Source organism: Pecten maximus, chromosome 8 (genome assembly GCF_902652985.1).
Source record: "Pecten maximus chromosome 8, xPecMax1.1, whole genome shotgun sequence".
Classification (NCBI taxonomy): domain Eukaryota; kingdom Metazoa; phylum Mollusca; class Bivalvia; order Pectinida; family Pectinidae; genus Pecten; species Pecten maximus.
The window spans coordinates 16,082,386-16,102,442 of NC_047022.1; the positions used below are offsets into that span (position 1 = coordinate 16,082,386).

The window sequence follows — 20,057 nt, forward strand, 5'->3', positions numbered from 1 at the left end:
CCAGGGTAACATTATTAACCATATTTCCATGCAATAACTACACAAAATGTTTTTATTGGATATTATAATTGTACCAGGGTGAGATTATTAACCCCCGGTGGCTTTCACCGAAATGGAGGATGTTAATTTTGGTTTGTCCATTCGTCTATCATGCTTAGTTTCCATGCAATAACTACAAGAAATGTAAATATATTTTCTTCAAACTTATATTAGTAACAAGTTCAATAGCCTTAAGGGCTCTTCCAAATTTGATTGCCATATTTGCCAGACTTTATTTGACAGAGTTATGGACCCCTCATTAACTAAAAACATTGTTTTCTGCCTGATTTCATAAGGGCTTACCAAATTCTATTGCCACTCCTGCCTGACTTTTTTTGCTGGAGATATAGCTCCTTTATTGACTAAAACGTCATGTTCTGCCATTTCTGTGAAAGAACTTGAATAGTTGTTAATAGATTTCCTTCAAAGTCGATAACAAAATTAAATACCTTAAGGGCTAGGCCAAGTTTGATTGCCACTTTTTTCGGACGTTATTTGGCAGAGTTATTGCCCCTTGATTAATGAAAAGAAATTGTTTTCTGCTTTTCCATGGAATTACTGGAACAAAAAACCGAATATCATAAAACTTAGCAACAGAGTTATCATCCATTGATTCTACATAATTTATCATTTTGTTTATATGACGTATTTAATCCTGGCATCAAAAATGTTAACCTTCAGTATGTCAGGAATGTGGGGGATATAAATTTCATGAATTTGCATGTTTTATGTAGATTGTCTGTCGTCAGTCTAAATGACATCTACTCTCGAACTGCTCCCAACAATGTAAGCTAGGTGATGGCACCACAAAAAAAATATGGTTTCAGTAATCTGACCTGTAATTGAGTATAAAAAGGTCAATAAAGGATGAGAAGAAACTCATCCTCAATATCATTAGCATTAATATTACATTTTGCATGTGGTTGGTCAAAAGAGACAAATTAACAAAGTACGTGTACGTTGTGTTCACAGGACATTGTGTCGATGCAGACACCTCTTTTGTTATTACAGTTAAAAATGTAATTGGTGACAAGAAAATCATTTCGTTGTTTCAGCTAATTTATTATTTCGGAATTTGACTTTACTTCATTAATGTTGTTACTGAAATTTCGTTGTTCCTGCTTTTGTTATTAGCTCACTATTATCAGATGGTGGGCTTTTCAAATCACCCTGCGTCCGTGGCCTGTCATTCGTCTGTCTGTCATCTGTCCGTCTTTCCGTAAACAATCCTTGTTATCACTATTTCTTGAAATGTACTGGGGATATTTCTCAACCTTCATATGTAGGTTTCCCTTGGTCCTTAGTTGTGGAAATGAATTAAAATGTTTGATTAGAAAAACGAAATGGACGACAGGCGGCTATGTATATTGGATTTTGATAATTGAAAGTTGTTATTTCCATTTCTTGAAAAGTACTGAAGGGATATTCCTCATTCATAGTCCTATTGGTACTTAGATATGCCAAGTTTAGTTTTAAGTTCATTTGGAAAATAAAATTGTCCGACAGTCGGCCGTCATGGATTTTGAGAAATGATGATTTTTATCCCTATTTCTTGAAAAGTACTTGAGGGATATTTCTCCAACGTGATGAGTAGGTCCCGCTTTCTCTCTAATTGTGCCAGTTAGATTTAGGTTTTTCATCAGGAAAACAAAATAGGTGATAGGTGGTCTTTTGAGAATTGAAGTTTGTTATCGCTTTTTTCTTGAAAAGAAGAAAGAAGGGAAAAGAAGAAAGCAGGGAAAAGTAGAAAGGGGGGAAGGGAAAAAGAAGAAAGATGGAAAAAGTAGAAAGGGGGAAGGGGGAAAAGTAGAAAGAAGGGAAAAGAAGAAAGAAGGGAAAAGAAGAAAGAAGGGAAAAGTAGAAAGGGGGGAAGGGGGAAAGTAGAAAGAAGGGAAAAGTAGAAAGAAGATCAATCTGACATAGAACCAAGAAAGATCATTCAATGGTGGGCACCGACCTCTTTGGGTTCTCCTATTTTCAAAGTTGACCATATTATAGTTAATGAATATCACCACAAAAATGACCACACATTCATCATGTACATTTTCAGTATTGTCCATATTACTACTATGACCGATAATTGAATCATTACGTAATAATGTATACCATTTTTAGCTCACCTGGCCCGAAGGGCCGGTGAGCTTATGGCATGGCGCAGCGTCCGTCGTCCGTCGTCCTTCCGTCAACTTTTCCTTTAAATCGCTACTAGTCCTAAACTACTCAGTGGATTTTGACCAAATTTGGTCTGAAGCATCCTTGGGTGAAGGGGAACCAATTTTGTATAAACGGTGGGTCTGGCCCCCCAGGGGCCTTAGGGGCGGGGCCCAATAGGGGAAATATAGCAAATTCTTTAAAATCCTTCTTCTTCTGTAGAAATGAAGGGATTTGATTCATATTTGGTCTGAAGCATCCTTGGGTGAAGGGGAACCAATTTTGTATAAACGGTGGGTCTGGCCCCCCAGGGGTCTTAGGGGCGGGGCCCAATAGGGGAAATATAGCAAATTCTTTAAAATCCTTCTTCTTCTGTAGAAATGAAGGGATTTGATTCATATTTGGTCTGAAGCATCCTTGGGTGAAGGGGAACCAATTTTGTATAAACGGTGGGTCTGGCCCCCTAGGGGCCTTAGGGGCGGGGCCCAATAGGGGAAATATAGCAAATTCTTTAAAATCCTTCTTCTTCTGTAGAAATGAAGGGATTTGATTCATATTTGGTCTGAAGCCTCCTTGGGTGAAGGGGAACCAATTTTGTATAAACGGTGGGTCTGGCCCCCCAGGGGTCTTAGGGGCGGGGCCCAATAGGGGAAATATAGCAAATTCTTTAAAATCCTTCTTCTTCTGTAGAAATGAAGGGATTTGATTCATATTTGGTCTGAAGCATTCTTGGGTGAAGGGGAACCAATTTTGTATAAACGGTGGGTCTGGCCCCCCCAGGGGCCTTAGGGGCAGGGCCCAATAGGGAAAATATAGCAAATTCTTTAAAATCCTTCTTCTTCTGTAGAAATGAAGGGATTTGATTCATATTTGGTCTGAAGCCTCCTTGGGTGAAGGGGAACCAATTTTGTATAAACAGTGGGTCTGGCCCCCCAGGGGCCTTAGGGGCGGGGCCCGATAGGAGAAATATAGCAAATTCTTTAAAATCCTTCTACTTCTGTAGAAATGAAGGGATTTGATTCATATTTGGTTTGAAGCATCCTTGGGTGAAGGGGAACCAATTTTGTATAAACGGTGGGTCTGGCCCCCCAGGGGCCTGGGGGGTGGGGCCCAATAGGGGAATATTGTATATTCTTTAAAATCCTTCTTCTTCTGCAGGAATAAAGGGATTTGATCCATGTTTGGTCTGAAGCATCCTTGGGTGAAGGGGAACCAATTTTGTATAAACGGTGGGTCTGGCCTCCTAGGGGCCTGAGGGGCAGGGCCCAATAGGGGAAATATAGCAAATTCTTTGAAATCCTTCTTCTTCTTTAGGAATAAAGGGATTTGATCCATATTTGGTCAGAAATCTTTGGGTGAAGGGGAACCAATTTTGTATAAACGGTGGGTCTGGCCCCCCAGGGGCCTTAGGGGCGGGGCCCAATAGGGGAAATATAGCAAATTCTTTAAAATCCTTCTTCTTCTGTAGAAATGAAGGGATTTGATTCATATTTGGTCTGAAGCATCCTTGGGTGAAGGGGAACCAATTTTGTATAAACGGTGGGTCTGGCCCCCCAGGGGCCTGGGGGGTGGGGCCCAATAGGGGAATATTGTATATTCTTTAAAATCCTTCTTCTTCTGCAGGAATAAAGGGATTTGATCCATGTTTGGTCTGAAGCATCCTTGGGTGAAGGGGAACCAATTTTGTATAAACGGTGGGTCTGGCCTCCTAGGGGCCTGAGGGGCAGGGCCCAATAGGGGAAATATAGCAAATTCTTTGAAATCCTTCTTCTTCTGTAGGAATAAAGGGATTTGATCCATATTTAGTCAGAAACATCCTTGGGTGAAGGGGAACCAATTTTGTATAAACGGTGGGTCTGGCCCCCCAGGGGCCTTAGGGGCGGGGCCCAATAGGGGAAATATAGCAAATTCTTTAAAATCCTTCTTCTTCTGTAGAAATGAAGGGATTTGATTCATATTTGGTCTGAAGCATCCTTGGGTGAAGGGGAACCAATTTTGTATAAACGGTGGGTCTGGCCCCCCAGGGGTCTTAGGGGCGGGGCCCAATAGGGGAAATATAGCAAATTCTTTAAAATCCTTCTTCTTCTGTAGAAATGAAGGGATTTGATTCATATTTGGTCTGAAGCATCCTTGGGTGAAGGGGAACCAATTTTGTATAAACAGTGGGTCTGGCCCCCCAGGGGCCTTAGGGGCGGGGCCCGATAGCAGAAATATAGCAAATTCTTTAAAATCCTTCTACTTCTGTAGAAATGAAGGGATTTGATTCATATTTGGTTTGAAGCATCCTTGGGTGAAGGGGAACCAATTTTGTATAAACGGTGGGTCTGGCCTCCCAGGGGCCTGAGGGGCGGGACCCAATAGGGGAAATATAGCAAATTCTTTAAAATCCTTCTACTTCTGTAGGAATAAAGGGATTTGATCCATATTTGGTCTGAAACATCCTTGGGTGAAGGGGAACCAATTTTGTATAAACGGTGGGTCTGGCCCCCCAGGGGCCTGGGGGGTGGGGCCCAATAGGGGAATATAGCATATTTTTTAAAATCCTTCTTCTTCTGCAGGAATAAAAGGATTTGATCCATGTTTGGTCTGAAGCATCCTTGGGTGAAGGGGAACCAATTTTGTATAAACGGTGGGTCTAGCCTCCCAGGGACCTGGGGGATGGGGCCCAATAGGGGAATATAGCATATTTTTTAAAATCCTTCTTCTTCTGCAGGAATAAAGGGATTTGATCCATGTTTGGTCTGAAGCATCCTTGGGTGAAGGGGAACCAATTTTGTATCAACGGTGGGTCTGGCCTCCCAGGGGCCTGGGGGGGGGGGGGGGGGGGGGGGGGGGGGGGGGGGCCAATAGGGGAATATAGCATATTCTTTAAAATCCTTCTTCTTCTGCAGGAATAAAGGGATTTGATCCATGTTTGGTCTGAAGCATCCTTGGGTGAAGGGGAACCAATTTTGTATAAACGGTGGGTCGGCCTCCCAGGGGCCTTAGGGGTGGGGCCCAATAGGGGAAATATAGCAAATTCTTTGAAATCCTTCTTCTTCCGTAGGAATAAAGGGATTTGATCCATATTTGGTCTGAAACATCCTTGGGTGAAGGGAAACCAATTTTGTATAAACGGTTGGTCTGGCCCCCAGGGGCTTTAGGGGTGGGGCCAAATAGGGGAAATAGGGTTAATCCTTTAAATCGCTACTAGTCATAAAGTTATAAATGAATTTGAACCAAATTTGGTCAGTAACATTCTTGGGAGAAAGGGAACAGAGTTTGTATACATTTTTACTCTGAACCCCCAGGGGCCTAAGGGGCGGAGCCAAATAGGGGAAATAGATATTAGTCTTGAAATCGCTACTAGTCATAAAATTTTTAATGGTTTTTAACTAGATTTTGTCAGGAACATCCTTGGGGGAAGGTGAACAGAGTTTGTATTAATTTTTACTCTGAACTCCCAGGGGCCTGAGGGGCCGGGCCAAATAGGGGAAATAGGGTTAATCTTTTAAATCACTGCTAGTCATAAAGTTATGAATGAATTAGAACCAAATTTGGTCAGAAACATCCTTGGGAGAAGGGGAACAGAGTTTGTATACATTTTTACTCTGAACCCCCAGGGGCCTGAGGGGCGGAGCCAAATATGGGAAATGGAGATTAGTCTTTAAATCGCTACTGGTCATAAAATTTTTCATGGATTTTAATTAGATTTGGTCAGGAACATCCTTGGGGGAAGGGGAACCGAGTTTGTATGAATTTTTACTCTGAACCCTCAGGGGCCTGAGGGGCGGGGCCAAATAGGGGAAATAGGGTTAATCCTTTAAATCGCTACTAGTCATAAAGTTATGAATGTATTTGAACCAAATTTGATCAGGAACATCATTGGGAGAAGGGGAACAGAGTTTGTATAAATTTTTACTCTGAATCCCCAGGGGCCTGAGGGGCGGGGCCAATGGGGTTGGGGTTTTATTGCTTGACTGCTGATATGATATATATTTATCTAAGAATGTATGTATTACAACGTTCCAACGTTTCAAAACCAACACCGACGATATTGTCGGATGTAAACACAAGCAGACGACGTTGTGACAGTTGTCCCCCTTGAACGCAGATTACTCCGCGCGCGTGAAATGCTATGTAAGATAGATTTATCTTACATAGCTATCTTACATGGGCAAACTCTATCCAACATGGCGAGATATGAGAGAAAGATCTTTGATATGTGATTGTAAGCCAACTTATTGTAAACGTACATGCGTCAGTTGAATCATTCGGAGAACCTACATGTGAGCGTTTTCATCATTTCGATCATTCCGAAAATCTGCAAGCGTTTGCATCACTGGAAGCATTTTGAGTAGAAAATGCAAGCGTTTACATCTCTCGAATAATTCCGAGAACCTGCGGGGCTTTGGTTCACTCGAATCATTTCGAGTACGAGCTGTTGTATCTCTCAAATTATTCCGAAAATCTTCAAGCGTGTGCGTCAGTAGAGGCATTCTACCACCTTCCACCGTCTGCTTCACCCTAACAATTTCAATAACATTGGAGGGCTTTCATAACTCGAATTATCCAAAGGAAAGACGTTTTGTGTACAAGAAATAATTATCTACATTTACATAAATCTACATTTGAGAGGAAATCTCACCGCTGAGTATGAAAAGTGAACACAGCGTGTAACGTCAGTGTACCCAAATTGATACCTTAAATGTAAAAAAACGCTCCAAAATCGTCGTGAATAAAATGTGCACAATTTCCCGTTCATGACGTCACAATGGCATTATTTACCGTTTATTCAACGTATTTTTCCTGTGTGCAGCTGCTTTAATTTCTCCGCAAGAAGATTTTGAAATGGGTAAGTCGGTCCAATATCTATGCTTCCCGAACCATATGACCATGCGACAAGTGTTTTTCTCGTGCCTTAGAGAACCTTTAGGCCTAATCAAAGTATATTTTGTTAGCTAGTATTCTCTAAAAGCTAAAACAGTCAACATAATCGAGAAAAAAACATCGTTGAACCCTGCTAGAATCTCAATTGTCAGTGTACCAACAACTAGACGGGTGTTGATTCCGCCATCTTGCTTCAATTGTTCTGCGCATGTCGACCTTTCAGACAGGTGTTTGAATCGGACAGTCATAAAATCCGGATTTTTGTCGATCTAAGAGTTATTCCCCTTACGTCGCAAAAAATGTGTCTGTATTCAATGATCTGGCAGTTGTTTCCCTCTGATTTTTTAAATATAATTTCCAGTTTAAATTTACAAAGAAAAGTAATTTGGTTATTTCCCTAATTGAACATGCCACTACATCTTGAACATTTTTGAATACTGTATAAAACTGTAACTTTGTTCGAATAAATGCTGTCTTGTGTTTTTGTAACACAATTTCCAATTGCTCATGTGGCAGGACGTTGCAATTGAATTATATCTGTAGTTAAGATTTCAAGCATTGTAATTTTACATGACAAATACATGATAGATATATATGAGTTGATGGGTTTAAAGCGTCACATACAAAATAAATCATAAAAGTTTCAGATTTAATACATCTTGATTGAACACAGAGCATAAACCACATTGAAAGAATCATATATATATAGCACATGGCTTCAGATTTTTTTTAAATTTCATTTATTCAGTAAAATACAAGGAATACAGTCCTATCACAACTGCAATCTGCAGTAAATGATGTTAACAGGGGCATCCCAATTAAACGGGCAGCTAAGAGTCACGGACTGAGCCATATGACTGTAAAACGTCATGCAAGAAATTTGTTGAAAGGCCAGCCCATAAGAGTGCTTACAGCAGAGGAAGAGATTCATCTCTGTACATATCTTGAATATTGTCAAGAAAGATCACTGCCACTGACATATACATATGTAGGATGATCAAACTGTTTGTACGGGGTATAGTAAAGAAAAAAGAAAGACAAACAACAATAGGAGAAAATGGACCATCCTATAAATGGTTTCGTAACTTTCTGAGAAGGCATCCAAATTTCAAAATGGGAAATCCACAGACCCTTGATGGAGGAAGAGTTCGCATGTCAACTTCAACTGTCATGACTCAGCACTTTTCTCTTCTGAAAGAAACAGTAGCCTCTCGGTAGGTGGGGAATATGTAGATTTTAAAAGCATTTAAATCACACTTGGTACTGAATTAAAATTTTGTTTACAGCATAATTTATGTTAAAAATGTACTTTTCACATTAAAAAAAATAGCTTTGAAAATATTATACTAGATCAATATATCATTGCTTGGCATTGCTACAATGTATGTTGTATATTACCAGCTTATGAACTGCCAATGGAATATATAAGAATATTGCAAGTAATATTAAATTAAGTTATTTCACTTTACAACAAGATGCAAATTATAAAGGAAAATTTGCTTAAATGCAAATAAATTAAATTGGTTATCTTCATTCTGAAGTGTTTTGAAATGTGAAGTTACCTTTTAATCAATTCAGATATTGACAATAAACCACACCTGGTTTATAACGTTGATGAAACTGGGTTTGGGAAGGGAGTTGCAGCTCAAGACAGGGTCTGTATCAACAAAGGCCAGGCCTATACTCGACAGGTGGTCACTACGGCACACACAACAGCAACCATATGTGTGTCCGGAGATGGAAAAGTATTGCTAACTTTTGTAGTGTATGAAAAAAGTTTTCCAAGTGGAGCTTACAGAGATGGTACGTTTTTCTGAAAGAAAAGATAAAAGTTGTAACTGTAACAGCAAGTGACATGAAATGCACATGTGGTATCTTAATACCTCATTTTACTTTTATGCTGTACACATATTACTGTTGAAACAATGCTATATTATATGATTGAAAATGAGACAAAATAATAATAAAATCAAGCAGATCTAGTAACATGTACAAGTTCAAGTAAACAATACATACAACTTCAATCAAACTTTACATTATCCATATGCTTTAAATATCTAAATCTAACTGTCAGATAAAGAAAGTCACTTCAATTTCCAAACTTATATTATAAAAACAAGAAAAGAAAAAATACCGAAAATGTGTTGTGAAATAAGGCATAATTTCATCAACATTCAGGAATTCCTGGTGACTGGCTATTTAGTACATCACCCAATGGCTACATAGATGGATTTAGTAAGTGGTTCAAACAGGTGTTCCTGGTCCATGCCTGTAAACAACGTCCACTTCTCCTCGTCATGGATAATCATGAAAGCCACTTGTCCATTGACCTTATAGAAACTGCTAGAGCAAACCAGGTGGAGTTGTACTGTCTCCCTCCCCACACAACACACTTGCTCCAACCATTAGATGTTGTCCTTTTTCGTCCACTGAAAAAAACAGTTACAGATTTAGCAGTTAGCCTTGGCTATGCCAATCCAAACCTTGTAATAGGAAAAAACAGGTAAATCTGAAGTTATCTACCAATCAAACATTTATAACATTTACTAGGAATGACAAAAACTTTTATTTGATCTAAAATAAAGGTTATGATATAGCCTATAATATAAAATGTTTCATTCGTACACTTAAAAATAATTTAAATCATGATGGTATTTTCATATTAAAAGTTGTATGCTATTTACCTATAGGTTTGCTCAGATCCTTAGAGCAGCAGTCGACAGAGTTTTCAGTCCACACAATATAAAAACGGGTTTTAGGAAATGCGGCATATGTCCAGTGAATGAAAATGCCATAGACAAGGACACGCTTGCTCCTTGTGACCCAGAGTTTTCACCTCAACCTGGTCCAGGGGGAGACAATCAACCAAGCTCTCCATGTACCAACCACAATGACCCCCTTTGTGAAACATGTGGTCAATTTGTCAGAGGCCATCCACTTGTAACCAAAGGCCTTATAAACCGGTACGGATTATTTTATCAATGAAATGCTTACTCCTGTCATTACGCTATTTTTATGTTTTAATGGAGCGTAATTATATTTTTAATATCAAAGCGTAAGTGTGAGAATGCCTTGGATGAGTATATGTTTCGAGGAACCAAGGTCAAGGTGAAAGGCACTCATCAGATACATAGCCACTGGTCTTCAATGTAGCTCCATTTTAGTTATTTTGGAGGAAGTCTATGCAAAAGTAAGTTTTTAGATAACATTTTTCTTTATTAGCCATTTACTGTGTCTTTAACTGCATTTATATATAAAGGCATCCTCGATACTCCCGTGATTACGATTATCCCTCGATAACCCCTGTAGTATCGATTATATTAAGGTATTATTTACTGGTATATTAGTACAACCCTTTCATGTACCTAACTTGAAGTTATCGTTACTACATGTATATATAGAACTTATTGCTATTTATAAAACCGATTTCACGCGAATGCATTCATACAGACAGATGTTTGCTATCGACCTAGCTATTGGGAATTATATATTTCTTTGACATTTTCTGTATACATACACGATGCTGATGTTGTCAGTCCAATAATTGGTAGCCAAACTCTCAACAATCTAGACAATACTTTGCCATCCAACCTCGATGTCAATTCAAACAGTCCCACTTCTAAACAGCCAGCCCTAGTAAACATTTGTCATATATAGGTATCGATCTTTATTAAACAATATCGCCAAACACAGTTGTTTGAGGTCGTAACTATTGGACCTTTTAATCAGCGGGCTCCAGATTCCTTCAGATGTGATGGGTAATATTGATTGGAGTTGGTGACTGAACAGTTTTTGCCTGCTGTGGGGAAATGTCGACCAATGCTCTACTGCTGTGACGGAAATGTATGTATGTGTAGAGCTAATTAACCGCCCAAGGTAATCACTGACTTATTTGAATAGCATGGGTCAACACGTTAATTGATGGGCAATATCGGAAATATTTAGATTTTGAAGGTCCTTAAAGGGATATGGGATGTAATATGTAATTGAGTTTACGGATTGAAAGGATTATACGTAATAACATAATATGCTGCAATAAAACTAACCCTGTTTATGGGCTGTTTTGAGGAAAGAGAAATATTTTGAAATAGAGTTACTGTTTGAAACCACATGAATACATATAGATACGTTATGTTTGTTTGTAGAACACATAGTGACGTTAACTCTACGGGTACTACACATAGTATATACAGCTTTTCTGGGAATACATATACATGTAGTTACTTAAGGCTTGCTTAGGCATCAAGCGGCGATTTAAGGTATAGAGGCACTGGGTTGTTGATAAAATTGTATGTAATTTTTTTTACTACATTTATATAAAGTAGTTCTTAAACTCATTATATTGGGAAACTATTGAAGTTGCTAGTTATAATTGTCACAAAAATGATTACACATCGGCACATCATTTGGACTTCGGCGATCAATTAAATCGAAAGACTTTGCAAGCTGGACATCATCATCAGTGTGCGACGACAGGTAGGTAAGCTCTGCTCGTAGGTCGTAGATTATAAATATGTTATAAGTTTCCAGTTCTTCTATAGGTATCACAATGGTTACTAGCGACTGGGAAAACAATAGCATAACGTCAACAAGTAATGTTTGACTCGACACCACAATATCTATTGGTCGTTGTTGATGATTAATCTCGACTAATATTCTATTTTTGCATGATTCGTTTTTTTAGGATTAAATCAGGTGATTTGTTATCATATTGCCTGCTTAAAACCTAATTAACTAGTAACATTGAATGCATAACTTCTCATTGAATTGTATATAGATACGTGAATTGTGATCCTATACTATACAGACATTTGTTACATTTGTTTTCACCGGCACATAAATAAAATGGTGTCTTCAGTCATTTGAATATACGCGTGCCTTATACATTTCACCTTCTTAAAAATTGTGATAAAAATTCCAACTCGGGACGGGTAATCTTGTTCGACATGTCATTCCCTTAACCTTGAGATTTGTCGTCTGTTTAGGGGGAATAGCAGATACCAAAACTGATCTGCAAGTCCCATTGCAAAAATGTTTTATATTTCTGTACTCCATTTTGTCCTATTTTATAGTCTATCTATTAAATAATATTGAATCCTTTTTCGATTTCAATATTTCGTAATGCTATAAAGACGGCTTTAATTCAAACTCTGACCATGACTTTTATTGGGACGTGAAACCGAAGCAATCCAATTCTTGCTTTAAACACAAGTGCTGCCAGAATCTAAATTTTCATGCATATCCTCATTGCAAAGATTCTAACTTTCATCCTTCATATGCAAACATACATGTATATCCACACAATTTGGATATTAGCAGTCGTAATATCCTCCTGATTTACACATACGTTCACGTCCGTTAAAACCTGACTGTGACGTTGTATATGCTATCCTGTTGTTAACCTCAATGTACCGTTCCATTGCATTATAATGTCAGGCCAATTTACTATGGTAAATAATAGATACTTCTCCGAATGACACGGAGAAGTATTGCAGTATAGAATATTGTTGTGAATGTACGTGACGAGCTGACTTGTCTAAGCGAAGGTGTTTATGTCACCTCGTCCCGAAGGTGATGTTCGGCCGTAGTCTACACCTGATCAAGCTCGTATTAAGACGTATTTTACGCACCCATACTTGTGTAATCGTAGACTACACTTGTCATTATCGGCAATATAGATATTGACTATATAACACTGTATATTCGGTCATCTTTCACAGCAATATCAACAAAGACTAGTTTCCAAACCATTATATCAAGGTTGGTCCCTGTGTGATAAGTTTCTGTTCGTAAGTGGTTATACATATTTTTATAGTAGTATTTCATGATGTTAATATATAATATCTAATAAAAAGTGCATCATGTAATGTAAATAATCAGGTTAACCATAATGTTAAAGGGCCATTCCTTCGTTTGAATAAAGTTTAGGTCGTCAAAATTAAACTTACTGAAAATGATGTATTTTTTCCAAGTAGTAAAAGTTGTAATCTTTACATTAATACGACAGTTTAACTTTCAAGATAAACAGAAGTTCTTCGAGTTTTAAGTCCTGATCATTCTTTATTCGACCCGAAGTATCACTAATTACCGCAAAGACATATGGTATTTGTATACGATATGCCTTTTCCCTGTACATTTCGATGTTTATTTCATTACATGTAGGCACAAGTTTTTTAAACACTCAAATAATCATCGCTTAGACATATATTTCATCGATAGAAATTGTGCATGTTTCTGATGTCCGAACGAAGAATGTCCCTTTAAAGGACATTTCATCTATAACAGGCACGTGTAAATAACACCTTTTGATAAAGTAAACGTACTTACTTTGGCGAATTGAAATGTTAGTGCATATAGCTCTAAAACAAGTTATTATGATTGAATGTTCTCGAATTTTTTTGGCGAACTCAATGTTTAGTGCATACAGCCGAACCGAAACACATTAGTCGATTTTTCATCTCCAAAACAAGTGTTTTTAATTGAATGAGTATGTTAAAGTCGAACAGGTGTAAATAGTATTCTAGGATACTGTAAATGCTCTTATTTTGGCGAACTCAAATTATAGCGAATATAGCCTTGTCTAAACACAAACGAAATGATGAATTGGCGCACCCTCTAAACCTGTCTTGAAAACAATATAAACAGAAATTACAATAAGTTCAATCAAAATCTAGCGGAAATACTTTTAGCGTGAAAAAAGGGGCCGCGCTGGCCAAGTGGTTAAGGTGTCCCGAAACTGTATCAATAACCCTCCAACTCTGGGTTGCGAGTTCGAAACCTACGTGGGGCAGTTGCCAGGTACTGACCGCAGGCCGCTGTTTTTTTTAGCTCACTGGACTGAAGGTCCGGTGAGCTTATGTCATGGCGCGGCGTCCGTCCGTCCGTCCGTCCGTCCCTCCGTCCGTCCCTCCGTCCGTCCCTCCGTCCGTCCATCCGTCAACATTTGCTTCAAATCGCTACTAGTAAAAGTTCCTAATGGATTTTAACTAAATTTGGTCAGAAACATCCTTGGCGAATGGGGATCAGATTTTGCATAAATGGTGACTCTGACCCCCAAGGGACCGAAGGGGCGGGGCCCAATAGGGGAAATAGAGGTAATGCCTTTAAATCGCTACTAGTCATAAAGTTATGAATGGTTTTGAACTCAATTTGGTCAGAAACATCCTTGGGGGGAAGAGGAACAGATTTTGCAGAAATGGTGACTCTGTCCCCCGAGGGGCCAAAGGGGCGGGGCCCAATAGGGGAAATAGAGGTAATTCCTTTAAATCGCTACTAGTAATAAAGCTATGAATATATTTGAACTTAATTAAGTCAGAAACATCCTTGGGGATAGGAAAGGGGAACAGATTTTGCATAAATGGTGACTCTGATCCCCGAGGGGCCAAAAGGGGAAAAAAAAGGTAATTCCTTTAAATTGCTACTAGTCATAAAGTTATGAATGCATGTTGTAAAAACAATTCTTGTGGTCTTTCAGATAGTCTGGACTTTGTTATTTCTTTAAAGCAGTTTAGATCCCCACACTACAACCATGTATAGCATTATTTGAGACCGACAAATAAAACGAATTGAACATGAACATGAACATTATTTTGACATTTGGCCAAATCCAACCAGGTGAACGATACAGGCCCCATGGGCCTCTTGTCTCAGGGTACTCCGGCTTTCCTCCACCTCCAAAACCTGACACGTCCTTAAATGCCACTGGCTGTTAATTGGACGTTAAACAAAAGAAACCAAACCAAACCAAATAGCGTGAAAAACTGATAAGCTTGTCACTTAATATGTACCTAGTACATTTACAGCATAACTGTGCATGTAGCAATCGTTTTGATGGTGGTTTTCCTGTATTTCTGACCTGTATTTTACAGTATATTTCTCACTCGCTTAGAACTAAAATATTTTTTCATATCTCAGTGGTACTCGTTCGGTAGCTAGTATATTTGTTACAACAACAGGTTGGGGAGACAAACAGGTAGCCCGGGATCGATAGGTTCAATCAACTTTCATATCTACGTGACTCTGGAGTACTTTAACTAAGCGTGCCATATCCACTGTAATAAACAAGAGTCGATTCGCCAGTCTGGAAAAAATACGAAAACCTGGTGTTATAGATTGGTTTACATATATACACTGGTGCCAGTCTGTTCTAGTCCTAGTCCATACTGTAGTATTGTAGTGTATTAATGACGACGGAATCAATTATTGGAGTTCAGTAAGGTAAGACACCTTTCAATTATTGAGTGTTTATAGGTGTCAAGGGGTGAACTGACCAGTTGTTGGGTGGTACATGTTCGCTTTCCTCTGCTTTATTTATATATATGTACATGGATGTGCCGGTGGGGAGTCGGACGACCGCGGTCACAACCAAGGAGAAGCATCTCGAGTCATTGTTCATTACAGTAATAACCTCAAAGGTCATGGACATATAATAACAGATGAGAATTGTAAGATTAAGACAACTTCTTAACTATTTGATAAAAAAACAAGGGATGTGAAAATCTAAGATATTTTTTACAGTGATGCTTATAAGGTATGAAGCCGGTTTTTCAAACGTGCAGCAATCATTATTTAGGTTTATCGGCTTTAATAAAATGATACCATTACATTTTATTCATTACCATTAACATGTTCAATGTAGCACATTAAACGGCCAAAAGGAGGGTATCATCCAGTAAGATTGTCGGTACTCACCAGAAATAACGGTTTTGCACAGAGTAGGACGAACGGTGATTTTGTTAGAGACCAACAGAATGCCGGTACTGCATGAGATGTTGGATAATTCGGCGGAAAACCCATTAGATATTGGGTATCCCAGAAAATATTAGACGGTCGGCACTTAACTTTAGCTTGGTAGAGAAAGAGTAGTACGGTCAGTATTTTATTAGAAATAATACTTTGTCTAGAAAAAAGTTAGGCGATCGTTACTTTTTAATAGATTTTGTTCGGTTTAGAATACGTTAGACGATAAGTACTTGATAAGATACGTTGCTTGGTCAAGAAAACACTAGATTGCTTGTAAGACATATTTTGGTCCGTCCAAATAACCATCTTAAGACATTTTCAATGTACTACTATGGACAATATGGCCGAAGGTGAAATGTGGGGTACAGTAGGATGGCGTTTTGAATACAGAAACAAATGACATATGCGAAGATACACCTCGTGCTTCTTTGAAATATACTTTTAGCATGTAGGTCAGACGGTCATTGCTTTACAAAAATGTACATTGTACGTCGCTACAGGAGATTAGATTATACATGATGTAGATATTTTATATATATCATAACGGTAGATAAATAGTCACTATTTAGATGACATTGAAGGTAGTTTTACTAATGGAAGTGTGTGGTATTTATGTATTTATGTTCTAGGTTAAATCTAACTGGGTATTTGATGAATTCACAACTACATCTACCTATTACCGTAAAGTGCCTTTTAGTGTATAAGGTACGATTAGCGTTATTTAATGACCATTAACATATTTGATTTTAGTCTAGCTGGCGTTTTATTTAAATATTTACCACGTGAGTAACTTTACTTACACATCCATTCTAACACCACAGATCGTTACAGGTATGACGGGACAAATCATTTCGGGTAAGGAAAATTTACACGTAAATATTTGACACTTTTATAGACCGAATAGCAAGTTATCATTGTAAAAGAAGTGAGTCGACTTGTAAGAATGGGCTATGAGTCATAATCTAACAAGGATTATATACTATTTACTAGTTATGACTGTGTGTTTCTAGTGTTCGTTACGTGAATGAATTGTATTGTTTGATATGTTAATCACGTGCAGTAAACGCTCAGGCTGTGTATATTGTAGATAGCATTTATACATATATATTGTTCCATATGTTTAAGATATAACGTAATGACATTTTGTAGTACTTAAAAGAAATAAAGTACATTTATATATGCAGTGTTTATGGCACTAACGTTTGATGATAATTAGTTGTATAATACACCTATTTGTATGTAATCTTTCACCCGATAACCATCATATGTGTCATACGGGATACCTGTGATCGGGACAGGCAGAACTACGATTGGTCACATAAGTGTTATCATGATAATTACTAAAGATTTAAAATTATCAGTCTGTATTATATCGCCCGCTATGTCATCATGTGTTTAATTAGCAAAATAAGGCCAGGGTTTGTAATGTAATGTAACTGTACATTTGTACGTATTGTTCTTTTAAAGTCCATATTAATTTTGAATTGTCGTTTTGAATCACAAACAAAAAATGGATATTTTATATTTGAAATAGCTATTCCATGTAACGTCGCCACGTGGGGCGATTGTTTACTAACAGTCTGGTATCTGAGCCGATACATTGTCAGCAATAGAACAGTCTGCCGCAATCAATTAATACTAACGGTCTCTAGTTATATATGTATACAATCAGCGCTCCTCGAAGATTTAAGAGGTATGTAATGATCCATCGACGAATTAAACGGGGAGTATTGACAGGCTTGTCTGAGGTGTTATTATACAAACTGACCTTTGACCTATGCAGTGTGTTTGTGCTGTTTATTACCTGTGTATTGGTTAACATGTGTATTGTCTGTTGGTCGTTTTATCTCGACCTTAAAGTCTGTCCGGAACCACAGATATACCACAGTGCTTACCGGAAAGCCACCGTGGTACCTTCTCATAGTCGCCTCATGGAGGTGTAACGACTCAGCTGTGATATGTGTATCTTTAAATTTTCTGTGTGACATTTTACATGCATATGTGTTTTTAAAAAAACAAGAGTGAATCACTTGAATGTTACGACTTTAGAAGACTGTTATATTCCATTATATTTTTATGCCAACAGGTTTCTCCCGTGTGAAATATGATAAAGTTCGCTTCTTATCATGTCTTATTTCGGAAATAGGATTCTGACGTCTTAAAGGATCATTTCATTGTATCCGCGTATGGATAACCTCCCACTAACAGGTAAGTCATTAAGCCTCGTCTCGAACTAAGTAACACGGGCAACGTATTAAAAAGGATAAAAAACATTTTGATATTATATTTGATAAAATGTCTCCATTTGCATAATTGAACCCGGATATAGTCTATGAACATGTACCAAAATAATGTAGGTGTACAATGTATTTCATTTAATTCCAATCAATTTTATCTAAAAAAAATTTTAATTTTAAGTGATGATTGAAAATATAATTTTCGCTGACAGCCGAATGTGCAATACATCTTTACATAGCTAGGAGAATTGACAGGGTAAACTATTATTTGATAAATGTTTCTAAAGGCCTGACTTGTGCTATACTGGTGTATGTGTTGAAAACCACACAGAGCAAATGTGTCTAGATCTTTGTGTTTAAGCCGATTCACTAGTGTCCTAATAGTTGAAGACGTACATGTAATGAAAAACAAATAAATGCAAAAGATGTTCCAATGTATGTAACATAATATCACATTTCATCACCATTAATTTATCATTGATACGGATACTGAAAACATATACTTCGAGTAACATTGTGCTATAGGAAACGTTTAAAATGCTGTGGTTAGTTATAGTATTACTTGGGAAGTTATTGAGATGATTCCGTGTTTGCCCGAGTGATTTTAACAGCCTCTGTTTTGACGGTTGAATTGATACGGAATGCTAACAAAACTAATGTCAATATATACATACTTTGTTGACCGTTATAGGTTTTCAGGTAGAACCAAGCAACAATACTGTTTACTTATACCAATAATGTATTCCTCTCTAACAACTCAGACTGAATTACAAAATGTAATTACTTCAACAGAAAATTGCAGTAATGGATTTAATATAATTGTCGTGAGCTCGGTTATTATTGTTCTGACTTTAAACCTTTAAACCAACGTATTACGAGGGCCGGTTTATAAATATGTTTAATCCCACAATCGGTTATAGTTTTACGATATGGCCCATTGTATAAAAGACAGACTCTAGTTTATTTGTTTAATACCTCTAACCTACAAACTACATTACGAGATTGGATTAATGACTCCCAGCATCTCTAGAATGCCATTATATCCTCAATAGCTTGCACTTATTATACCTCACGAGTACCAAATATTCTATAACTTGCCATACATTGGTGGATTGTTGGCAGTTAACTCCACAACACAATATAGAATTGGGTTATGCAAAATTTATTTAGATTTACCCTAAGACTGTATGTATTGTACAAACCTTATTGGAATTGCCACTGCGGCTAATGCGGATTTAACGATCGGCGAGGATTGGGAGGCGTATACATTGTAACAGGATATACACAGATTAAAAACTCTATTCCAGTTTCACCTGATACGCTAGGTGACAACAAAAAGCCAGAAACGTCGATATGAATAAGGGGCTTAATGGTAAAAACAAGACATGGACTGAGTGGATTCAAAACAAGGTCCTTTGATCCTTTTCATTAGACGCGTGAGTGATCAATGTGGCCATATGGGGGCAAAGGTTCTTGAACATTGTGACAGAAGGATCAATTTGTTTATGATTTTAAAGATGGCCATTTTCCGTTTGGAAATACATTATGTTTGTCGGGATGAAGATATCTAATCTTATTATTACACCGTTACTGTATAATCGTCGTAAGGTGATTTAAATTTTCGGTATACGCCCAACTTGTTGCGTTACTATCCACACACTTACGGAGGAGCATCCGGGTCATACGTACAAGACGTTTGTCTCGTCTCGGATCACTCCTGACATTTAATGAGTATATGACGCTATTATATCAGGAAACAACACAATGTAATGTTAACGTTAACTTCATTTATTTTGTAACAATTGCGAAACAAGTTATGTTGTCCTAGATGGCGCGAGGGGTTTTACTGTGGGAGGAAATCAGATTACCAGAGAAATCCACGTGGTCGGATGACCCTGTGCTTTTCAGGCTGATCGGGGAATCGAGCCCAGGTCGCATTGGTGAACGGCAAGATTGTTATCATTGTGCCACCCAACCACCCAAGTATAAAACAACGCAACTCGTTTACTACAGCATCTT

The 20,057-nt window shown here is 38.0% G+C and overlaps 1 protein-coding gene across 5 annotated transcripts in view; it reads left to right on the forward strand.

Annotated features, from left to right (window-relative positions):
• Positions 1 to 6,993: 6,993 nt before the first annotated feature.
• Positions 6,994 to 20,057, forward strand: part of LOC117332982 — a 30,672-nt gene continuing 17,608 nt past the window's right edge. For 2 of the 5 annotated variants that reach the window (XM_033892076.1, XM_033892074.1), the window contains exon 1: positions 17,639 to 18,009. The gene's annotated coding sequence lies outside the window, so the exon portion shown is untranslated. Of the gene's footprint in view, positions 7,025 to 15,154; positions 15,277 to 17,638; positions 18,010 to 20,057 lie in introns of those variants that run through there. The other 3 variants (XM_033892072.1, XM_033892077.1, XM_033892075.1) reach the window with 3 other exon arrangements.